The 11,316-nt window shown below is 46.5% G+C and overlaps 1 non-coding gene across 1 annotated transcript; it reads left to right on the forward strand.

The window, feature by feature from the left end:
- Positions 1–887: 887 nt before the first annotated feature.
- On the forward strand, positions 888–991 carry LOC121457253. Its single transcript, XR_005975746.1, has one exon. It is a non-coding gene; the product is annotated as a U6 spliceosomal RNA (small nuclear RNA).
- Positions 992–11,316: the final 10,325 nt, after the last annotated feature.

Below are 11,316 nucleotides of genomic sequence, written 5' to 3' on the forward strand. Positions count from 1 at the left end.
CACACCTGTAATTCCAGCAAGTAGGAGGTGGAAGCAGGAAGATGGGAGTAAGTTCAGGACATCCTTGACTACATTGAGATTGAGGCCAACCTGGGCTATGTAAGATCTTATCTCAAAAAAAAAAAAACCCAACAAATAATATATAAATACCCCCACCATGAGCCAGTGTCACCAGCCAGTACTCAACACCACAGTTTCAGTAGTATCGAGGCTCAGGAAATATTACCCAAGGTATGGGGCACATTGTGTGCTGGGCACTTTCAGCTGAAGGACACTGGAAGACCTTCAGATCTGCCTGACTCTTCTCCTGCCCTTCTTCTGCTCAGCACCTTGCTCAAATCCAAGCTACGAACCTAAAATAGTCTCCTACCCAAGGCAAACCCTAGAAGCCAGGACCCATCTTCCCCAAAACCAACCATAAAACCTAGGAATGCAACTGTCCCTTTCCTCTGCCTTCCGACAGAGCAGCTCAGCACACACAGGTCTCCAACCTACCTTATCTGAAAGTGGATCATAAGATCCTCATCCTGGAATAGGTCTTTCCCCACATGGGGAGGACAGAATGACACACGCATACACACACACACACACACAGAGAGAGAGAGAGAGAGAGAGAGAGAAAGAAAGAGAGAGAGAGAGAGAAAGAGAGAGAGAGAGAGAGAGAGAGAGCGCGCACTGATATCTGAGTAGGCCTTTCAGAGTCTCCCCATCTCAGTCTATCACTTGACATGGAAGTAAAAACTTTACATTGGTATGAATGTTGGTTAACTGATACAAATTTAAGGTCAATTTTGTTATATTATATGTATATTTCTGCTTTTGTATAAGGTATTATGTTTATACAGCTCATTCCAAAACTGCAATGTATAGTAAAGAAATACAAATTAGTGCTCGCTTCGGCAGCACATATACTAAAACTGGAATGATACAGAGATTAGCATGGCCCCCGCACAAGGATGACACACAAATTAGTAACACGTTCCATAGGGGGGAGCGGAAAGAAATACAAATTAATAGTCATAGCCAGGTGGTGACGGCACATGTCTAAATTTTAATCCCAGCACTCGGGAGGCAGAGGCAGGTGGATCTCTGTGAGTTCAAGGCCAGCCTGGTCTACAAGAGCTAGTTCTAGGACAGGCTAGATAGCTATAGTGAAACTCTGTCTTGGGGTAGGAGGGCAGTCCTTCAGGGTTCCTGCTTCACTGAGAAATCTGCCAAAGATGGATGCCCCAATGTTACAAAAAAACTTTGGGTGACTATCCAGGCAGCCAGATGTCTCTGTCATTTCTAGAATTTTGGAAGTTGCTTACAATGCACTTCCTGTTTACTAAGGTAATATTATATCCTTCTGGAGTCTTTGATGGAGTTAAATACTAAATAGTTATAATTATAACTTTCCATAGTTATAATAAAAGATAAATTAGATATGACACTTTAGACTCACAAAGATAGGATAGGTTATGGAGTATTTAATTTGTCAAATATCAATAGATTAAATATTGTAACTTAATCTTTGCTTGATAACCATTTTTATATGTAATTTTAAAATGTCAAAGTTAAATCCTTCCTTTTCAATTAGACAGAAAGGGGAGATGGTGTGGGATGCCCTTCTGTATGCTGTAAATATGTTTTATTAGCATTGGTTAATAAAGAAGCTGCTTTGGCAGGGCAGAGTATAGCTGAGGAGAAGTCCAAAAAAAGATAAAGGGAAAAAGAAGGCAGAGTTGAAGAGATGCCAGCAGCCAGAGGGGAAGCAGGATATGAAGTAACAAGCCACGAGCTTTGTGGTAAAATCAGAGTATTAGAAATGTGTTAATTTAAGTTGTAAGAGGTAGTTAATAATAAGCCTGAGCTAACTGGTCAAACAATTTGTAATTAATATGTTTCTGTGTGATTTCTCGGGACTGAGTGGCCAGGAAAAGAAAGCCTAGCATCTGGTTATAATCACTGATAAGTAGCTAGGCAGGTAAGTCTGGCTTGAAGATCATGAGGCTGTAGCCCTCCCCTCATAAGTAGGGGTATATAAAGCCAAGAGACAAACTACAAAATTTGGATTGCTGGCCAAAATAGTGGGATTTAGGTCCTATCTCTGGCTCTTGGTAGAGGCATGTTCTAAACTGCCTCCAAAGATTACTATCTAATCAAGCCTCTCTGGTAAAGAATAAGAATATAGTGCCAGGTGGTGGTGCACACCTTTAATCCTAGCACTTAGGAGGCAGAGGCAGGCAGATCTCTGTGGGTTCAAGGCTAGCCTGGTCTATAGAGTGAGTTTCAGGACAGCAAGGGCTATTACAAAAAAAAAAAAAAAACCTGTTTTTAAAAACAAACAAACAAAAAGGACACACCGTTGTCCCCTCCCTTGAGGATTAATTCAAATGGGCCTGTCAATCACCGAAAGAGAAAAACATCCCTCAGAGTACCTGTCCCCAAAACTTCCAGGACAGTGGTCTCGTGGTGCTGTCTTGGCGCCATCCACTGTCCACTCTCAGCTCTCGAGGGTGCTTTGCTCTGCCGTAATAAACTATGAGTCTTCCACACTACTCTGTGCCATGGGTTTCATCTGGATCTTTCTGTAGACCGAAGAGAGGCCAGAGCAAGGTCCTGCTGACATTCCAGTTAGGTGGCTCCGTTCTTTCTTCAGTCACAACTCTTTCTGGCTGTACTGCTCTCCACTCTTTACCCCAGCCAAAGCAAAGGACAGTTGTCCTGGGACCATTTTATAGAGGATGAGGGGTTTTGGTACCAGAGATTGAACACAGGCCTCACTTGCTAGCTGAGCTACATCCCACACCTGGCCCTTTTCAGTGATTTTTGATTTAAGACTTAGGACTTATTTTTAATCTCCGCAGATGGGTGGGGAGCGCCATCTATAGGCAGAAGAGGTTGTCTAGTCCCCTGGAACTGGAGTTACAGGCTGTGAGCCTCACAGTGTAGGTGCTGAGAACTGGAGTCTGGTCCTCTAGGCACACTGCTGCTCGTGGTCACTGCCTCATCAACCCTGAGAGAGAGTCTTGCAGCTGGTGTTTTTAGCACAAAAACCCAACTTTAGCCATCCCGACTCCCTAGGCTCTGCCACCTGCCTCACCAATTAAGAGTAACAGTGAAAAGCAGATTCCGTCAATGTGGTCACACCACGAAGAGGAAAAGATAGAGGATCCGGTGGCCCAAGTCCATTTAGGGGGGTACTTTTTTCCTTTTCTTTTCTTTTTTTTTTTTTTTGTTTTTGTTTTTTTGAGACAGGGTTTCTCTGTAGCTTTGGAGCCTGTCCTGGAACTTCCTCTGTGCAGACCAGGCTAGCCTTGAACTCACAGAGATCCACCTATCTCTGCCTCCCAAGTGCTGAGATTAAAGGCACACGCCACCACCACCCAGCCTCCTGCACCTTGTTTTAGGCATGGTTTGGGATCAAGCCCGGGCCCCCAGGCATGCTGTGCTGACCCTCTACCCACTGAACTCCATGACTATCATCATCTTTCGATATGGGAGTATAGGCTGTGACTTTTATGGATCCTATAGTAGCAGGTACACATGCCTCTGGGCAGCAGCTACCATTTTGCCCATTTTTCAGCTCTCATTCTTACCTACCGAGAAGTCTTTCCAGACCCATGCCCTGCTGTTTTTACGAAAAGCTGGACTGAGCGTTAAAAGTCCCTTAAGCCTTGAGGGCTGGGTTCAAATACTATATTAATTTACCAATTTGTAGTCACAAACCCTTTGAAAGCCCTCTACAATTTCCAGAGCACTATACCGCCCATCTCATCCATTCATTCCGCATGCATTTCTCGGGTAGGACAGTACCAGGGCATCCAATCTGAGATTGCACAACAGACAGTGCCCCAGAAGCAGCAGCAGCAGCATCCACTGTCGACCTCAGAGCTGCGGGGATTCAGTCCGCTCACAGTCACCTGAAGTGCACGCTATTTTCCAGCAGGGGGCGGCCGCGGCCCAATTCGTGCCTTCTCTGCAGACGCACACTAGCCTAAGGTGGTGATTCTTCAAGACTAAGGAGGAAATCCAGACTCTCGAACTTCAGGGTGAGCAGCTAATTGCAATCTTTATGAAAGACTTCATGAACTGAAAAAGATCCGTAGGACAGATGGACCCTAAAAATCTCAGTGAGGGAAACAGATGCTTACTCAGGTTTGGGAAATGATCCTCAGCTCCTGACTTTGGGTCCTGATCCTCTGGTGTCTGCAGTCCCCAAGAAGGCCTGCTTGGCTCTACAGCTCCCGCAAGGGCGGGCTTCAGAAAGCCAGTCCCACTGTGAAACCCGAGCAGGAACCACATTGTTGTTAAGGAGTCCCCATGCCCTACACGAATAGGTTTCTAGTTCTAGTTAAGAATAAGTTTCTGTTCCCTAAACCTGGTGTACCACACAAAACATGTTTTTAAACCGGGCGGTGATGGTGCACGCCTTGAATCCCTGCGCTCAGGAGGCACGGGCAGGTGAGTTGGAGGCCAGCCAGGTCTACAGAGGCAAGTTCCAGGACAAGCAGCACTACACTAAGAAATTCAGTCTCAAAAAAACAAAACCAAGCAAACATAGTTTTAAACCTACACTGAACTCGTGACCCCTTGATGCATGGCTATGCTTTGCCTTACAAAATGGTTTCAGGGTACCTTGATCTAAACCCTTGACCACCTACCCCACGATGTATAATTTTGCTTTTATTCTTTTTCATTGTGTTTTTCTCACAGCCCCTGTAAACACACTTACAGCTGTTTTCTACTAACCTTGTAGCTCTTTCCTATAAAGGGGACCTCAAAAAGCTAGCCCCACAACTGCTCTCTCAAATCCCGACTTGGGATGCACCTCTAAAATAAGGCCTGCTTTACTTGGTTAATCATCGTGGGATTGGTCTTTCTCCTCGCATATTTGGAATTAACACTACCAGCACCGGGAGCTCTGTGGGCTGGGGAGGTCGCCAGGCAGGACCGGGAGTAGAGTTTATTTTTAGCTGCTACAGTGAGCCTCAACCTTATTTAGACATGGGACGGGTGGGCGGGCAAGCGGGTGACAGGGTGAGCTGGAGGCTGCAGGACGGAGAGGTCTCCAGCTCCTCTTACCATTGCTCTGCCCTGCCCACCCCGGCTTACAATCCTTCCTGGGAGGCTAGAAACAGCAGCCCTTGCTGGCTGTCCCTAGTGCCACGATGCTCTGCAACCTGCCTTGCTTCTTCACCAACACTTGGCGCTCCTCTATCCCCCCCCCCACACACACCCAGGACTGGGTGCTGTCCCTTCTTATTCTGGTGGTTAGAGTTCAACTCATGGAATTCTACAGATCTAGGTTCAAATCCCCTGGATGACCTACCCTCTTGAAACCCAAGCTGGCTTCTCCGACAGTTTCTCAACACAGTAGAGCCTCCCACACGCTAGGCAAGCACTTAGTCCCAGGGCCTAAACTGCTGCTTCACCATCCCACCTCCCTCGTTGGTGCTGAAGATTGAAAGTCACTGAGTAGACATAGAATCTAGCCGATCAAGGTCGGTCCTCAGTTGGTGATGGAGATTGAAGTCATGGGCCTTGTTACAGGGAGCATCAGGAGTATGAATTCATGAAGCAATGTTCAGAGAAGGGGATTTGGGGAGGTGATTAGAACATGAGGCTCTGACCTCATCAGTGATAAAATTTACTGAAGGGATCTTAATCTGCCTATTGGGAAGCAGTGGGCAAGGGAATTGGGACCTAACTGAAGGGAGTGGCCCTGGGAGGCTGCTATGATTTGAATATGAAATGCCCCCAACTGGGTCAAATGTTTGAACCAGCAGGTGGCCCTGTTTGGGGCTGTTGTTGATCTTTCAGAATGTGAGGCCTGGAGGAAGTAGCTAGCTAGGTGACAGGCTTGAGGGCTATGGCCTGACTGCACTTCCTGCAGGAGCCTTCGTGGCTTCCTGGTCAGTCACCATGTGAGGGTTGTGGCCACCAGGAACTCTGTGCCACGATCTCTGCTGCGCCTTCCTTGCCATGCTGAATTCCATCACCACCATTCTCTAAAATGAAAAGGAGGGGACTGGAGAGATGGCTCCGTGGTTAAGAGCATTAGTTGCTCTTTCAGTGGACCAGGGATGATTGGTTCCCAGTACCCAAATGATGTAACTCCAATTTGAGGGGATCTGACACCTTCTTCTAGCCTCTGAGGGCACCAGGAATACTCACGGTGCACAGACATACATGCAGGCAAAACACCCACACACATGAAATAAGTTAAATAACTCTTAAAATTAAAAAAGAAAGAAGGAAAAAATTAAAACTTTTTGTTGTTTATTTTTTTCGGGACAAGGTTTCTCTGTGTTGTCTTGGCTGTCCTGGAACTTGCTCTGGAGACCAGGCTGGCCTCAAACTCAGAGATCCACCTGCCTCTGGGTGCTGGGATCAAAGGTGTGCAGTACCACTGCCTGGCAGAAAAAAAAAAAAACAGTTTTATTGAGGAATAATGGGTGCACAAAAGGCTGCATGACTTGACAGATTCTGCACACAACCCGCACTCAGACCCCCCACGTCAAATCACAGTCAAGACCGAGACTGCCAAGTCTCCCTGCGCCCTTTCACTTCGCTTTCTCCGCTTTGTTTTACAGGAGGGATGCTTAACACGCAAGATGGTCCAACTTAAGTGCACAATAAAGTGTTTTAAGTCTTCTGTACTGCACAGCAGATTTCTAATGCAGTAGGTAAGGGGTGTGTGTGTGTGTGTGTGTGTGTGAGAGAGAGAGAGAGAGAGAGAGAGAGAGAGAGAGATGCTCATGCATGTGTGTGCACATGTATAGTGTTGATGCATGCTCCTACTTGTGCTTATCAGTGCACGGGTATGTGGGGTCAAAGGTACTCATCAGATCTTGGTCACTCGCCACCTTATATTGAAGCAGTGTCTCTCAGTCAAACCCAGAGCACACCAATTCAGCGGGTGTGGCCCTGGGGATCCCCTGTCTCCAGCCTCTAAGTGCTGAAATTACAGTCAGCTGCTCCGCTCACCAGGCGTTTACGTGTGTGCTGGTTAGTTTTTATCAGCTTAACACAAACTATAGTCATCTGGGAGGAGGGAACCTCAATTGAGAAAATGCCTCCATCAGATTGGTTAGTAAGCAAGTGGATGGGAATATTTTCCCGGTTACTGATGAGTGTGGGAGGGCCCAACCCAATGTGGGTGGTCCTGGTTTGTACAAGAAAGCAAACTAGGAAGTCCTGTAAGCAGCTTCCTCGGTGACCTCTGCTTCATTTCCTGCCTCTAGGCTCCTGCCCTGACTTCCCGTTATGACAATTACCTGGAAGTGAGAGCCAAACAAACCCTTTCCTCCCCAGGCTCTTTTGGTCACAGTGTTCCCGTAAGGGCAATAAAAGCGAGCTAGGACTATGTGCGTGCCGGGGAATCTGAACTCGGATCCTCATGCTTGCATGCCAAGTGTTCTCCACACTAAGTCTTCTCCCTAGCCCTAAGAATTAACTTCTCTGGAAACCAGTTCCGACTCATTTAAGGAGGAATATCTGCCTCTGAAAAGGGACCAAACACAAATCCTGTCAGATCCCAATTAAACAGTCCTGATTATCCAGTCTCTTGGGACCTGTCCCCAAGCAGTTCTTGCATAGTTTTATGAACAATGCTGACCTGTGTAGCCTCTGCTTGTACATCTCAGGGGTACTCACTCTCTGTAAAACCACACTCCTGAATCAATAACAGGTTGGACAGTCCTGATTGGGTAGTGGGTTGGGGCACCACATGCTCCTGCACTGGTATGCACAAGTAGGAGCATGCATCCACACTACTCTCCGCTCCTAGATCTTCCAGACAGCTTGGAAGACGCCATCAAATGTCCCTGATTCAAAGGGACTGTTATCACAGCCCCCAAGTGGCAGAGAAAACCCCATCCAATTTAGCGCATTCTTGGCCATCCAAACTTGCATTGCAAGACCCTATCTATTAAAAAAAAAAAAAAGTGCATGCAGGGGAAAAGCTCAGGCAGTAAGGTTTTCCATGCAAGAATGAGAACCTGAATTTTATCTCGAGTACCTGCATTTTAAAAAAGCTGGGTATGGGGCTGGAGAGATGGCTCGGGGGTTAAGAGCATAGGCTGCTCTTTCAGAGGACCTGAGTTCAATTCCCAGAAACCACATGGTAGCTCACAACTGTCTACAATGAGATCTGGTGCCTTCTTCTGGCCTGCAGGCATACATGCATAACAAATAAATAAACCTTTTTTAAAAAAAAGTAATTAATTTTACAAAAAAAAAAGCTGGGTGTGGTGTGTTACACTATAATCCTAGACAGCTCAGCCTCCTGGGCTAGTTCCAGCCAGTAAGAGACCCTGTCTCAAAAAGCAAGATGGAAAGTGCTTGAGGAATGCCAGCCAAGGTCATCCTCTGGTTTCCACGGATGGGCACACATGGGCACACACACACACAAAGTGCCTTGAAGAGGTAGGGTTGAGGCTTCTTCTTGTAATCCTGCCCAGTTTTCAAACTGTGACTGAACTTGGGGTCCCCCAGCTACCCAGGATGCCAAGGCTCTCCCTCTCTGTGCAGTTACTTCAGTAAGAATTGTCCCCAGAGGGCTGGTCCCCGGCTACTGTCCTTAGATTCTGTCCAGGCCCTGATTAAAGAGATACTGCAATGTTTTTTTAAAAATAAACGTGTTGTAACCAGAGGCCCCAGTAACCACAGTATCCTGGCTGACTATGCCTCGTAGGCTGAGAGCCAAGAGAAACTCTCTGGCACCTTGCATTCTGGGAGCCCAACAGCCAGGACATGGCCTAAGAGGACCTGGGGGAGGCAGTCCTGCTCCCTCACCAACTCCCTCTAGAACCATTCAAGTAACCACACTCAGGGCCAGTGCTTTCCACCCGCTCCTCCCCAGTGACCTTGCACATAACCCGCCTGACGCTTCTTGCCCTGGTCAACAAGATAAGTCAAAACACCTTGCCCAGATGACCAAGGCCACTGGGAGTTTGCACCTCTGGCCACACCAAGGCACTGAGACCTCTGAAAATGCCCTTTCCCATATGGATGAGAAGAGCCTATGTGTTGGAAAATATTATTTTAAAGTGTGTTGTTTATGCTGCATTTGCTTAACTCTGTGAAGCTGGGTTTTTTTTTTTTTTTTTTTTTTTTTTTTTGCCTGTCTAAAAAATGCCTGATGGTCTAAAAAGAGCTGAACGGCCAATGGCAAGGCAGGAGCAAGGAGAGGCGGGGCTGCCAGGCAGAGAGTATAAATAGAAGGAGGCCCAAGGAAGAAGAGGAGCAAAAGAACAAGGAGAGGAAGACTTCATGGCCAGGCACCCAGCTATACAGCAAGCCACGGATAAAGAAGTAAAGCCTGGTCTACAAGAGCAAGAGCTAGTGCCAGGACAGGCTCCAAAGCTACAGAGAAACCCTGTCTTGAAAAACTAAAAAAAAAAAAAAAAAAAAAAAGGTATACAGAAACAGAAAAAAGATAAGTCCAGAAGCAAAAGGTAGTCAGGATAATTAAGTTTAAGTTAAGAACTGGCGAGAAACAAGCCAAGCTAAGGCTAGGCATTCAGAATTAAGAATAAAACTCCATGTGTGGCTTATTTGAGAGCTGGGAGCTGGGTGGTGGGCTCCCCTAAAGAGCCCAAAAGAATAAAATATCACATCACAGCCATGCTCAGACTGCAGAGCCCAGCGCAGCCATCACAGGCTGAGGCAGTGCCCAGCCTTCCTGCTCCCAGACAGACTTAGTCATTCTTTCTGCTCCTGTGGTATTTTTCCATCATCTGTCCACCTGGACCAGATGCAATGGCGCTTCCTCCAAGTATTTTGTTCAACTTGCATGGTGGAGATGGAGGTAGAGATGGGGGGTGCACGCGAAAGACAGACAGACAGACAGAGACGGAGGCCATTATTTTACATTTTACGTGAATGATTTCCAGCTTTTGTTGAAACTTAGCCGACTTGAGAGTCAAATGGGATGGTGCACGCCTGTCATCCCAGCACTCAGGCGGTAGAGGCAGAAGGATCAGAAGTTCAGGTCCTCTTTGGCTGCCTAGTGATTTTGAGGCCAGTCCAGAACACATCCCAAAGAAACTGAACAACTGGGCCAGTGAAATGACTCTCTGGGTAATGGAACTTGTCACCAAGCCTGACGTCCTGAGTTCAATCCCCAGTACCCACAAGACAGAAGGAGAGAACTGGCTCACTCCCTCAAGTTGTTCCAGGACCTACACACAAACCCACATACACACACAATTATAGTAATAATTACATTTATTAAAAGTATTGTATTTGTCATTATAATAATAATTATATATACTAATATAATAATATTATATAATAATACTTATTATGACGATAAATATGCTTCTGGGGGTACTTTCAAGACAGGGTTACTCTGTATAACAGTTCTGGCTGTTCTGGAGCTCTTTGTAGACCAAGCTGGCCTTGAACTCACAGAGATCCACCTGCTTTAGCCTTCCTGGTGTTTGGACTCCAGGCATGAGCCACCATGCCCAGCTCACTATTGTTTTATGCTCTGTGGAGGGGCCTTGCCTTGGGAGGTCTTGTGTTATTCATTACTCTGAGTCTATTCTGTCAATACGCTTCCAAAGAGTTTGTGGCCCTGACACTAATTTTCCAACCAGCACCTAGCACTCTTCAGCCACGCTGATTTCCAAAGCTGTTATTGTCTTCCCACATGTTGCTCTCTGCAACCTCAGCCAGTAGCTCAGAGAAGTCAGATAAGAGTTCCTTGTCCCAGATTCTGACTTTGTTGTCCCTATTCCTGCTGCATCCGACTTGTCTGCTGCCAAGGTTGTTGTGTCTGTCCTGAGGAGAGAAGAGCATGTCACAGATCTTGTGAGCTGGGGAAAGCTACTGACCCAGCCTCCTGGACACCTTGCAATGAAAGTGGGTGTCATTTATTTGTTATAAAGCGGGGTTTGGGAGGACATTCTACCTGGGCTCTGGGTCTTACCACTAACATTGTCACTCTTTGAAGTATATTTTTATTCCACTTATTTATTGAGTTTGTGTGCCTGAGAGAGAGAGAAGGAGGAAGGGAGGGGGGAGGGAGGGAAAAAGGAAGGGGGGACAAAGAGAGAGAAATGGCCCACCTATGGAGGTCAGAGTACAAATTTCAGGAGTCGGTTCTCTCTTTGCATGATGTGGGTCCTGGGAACTGAACTCAGGTCATCAGCTTAGTAACAAACAATTTTACTCACTGAGCCATCTTGTCAGTCCATTTTTAAATTTTAATTAATTTTATTTTGAGGCAAGGTCTCACTCTGAAGTCCAAACTGACCTCCAACTTGTGGCTATCTTGCCTCAGCCTTCCAGGTGCGGTGAGCCATCTTGATCGACTTTTTCAGC

The sequence above is a fragment of the Microtus oregoni genome, unplaced genomic scaffold (assembly GCF_018167655.1).
Source record: "Microtus oregoni isolate MIOR12 unplaced genomic scaffold, Mior012 000015F_ref0000493, whole genome shotgun sequence".
NCBI lineage: Eukaryota > Metazoa > Chordata > Mammalia > Rodentia > Cricetidae > Microtus > Microtus oregoni.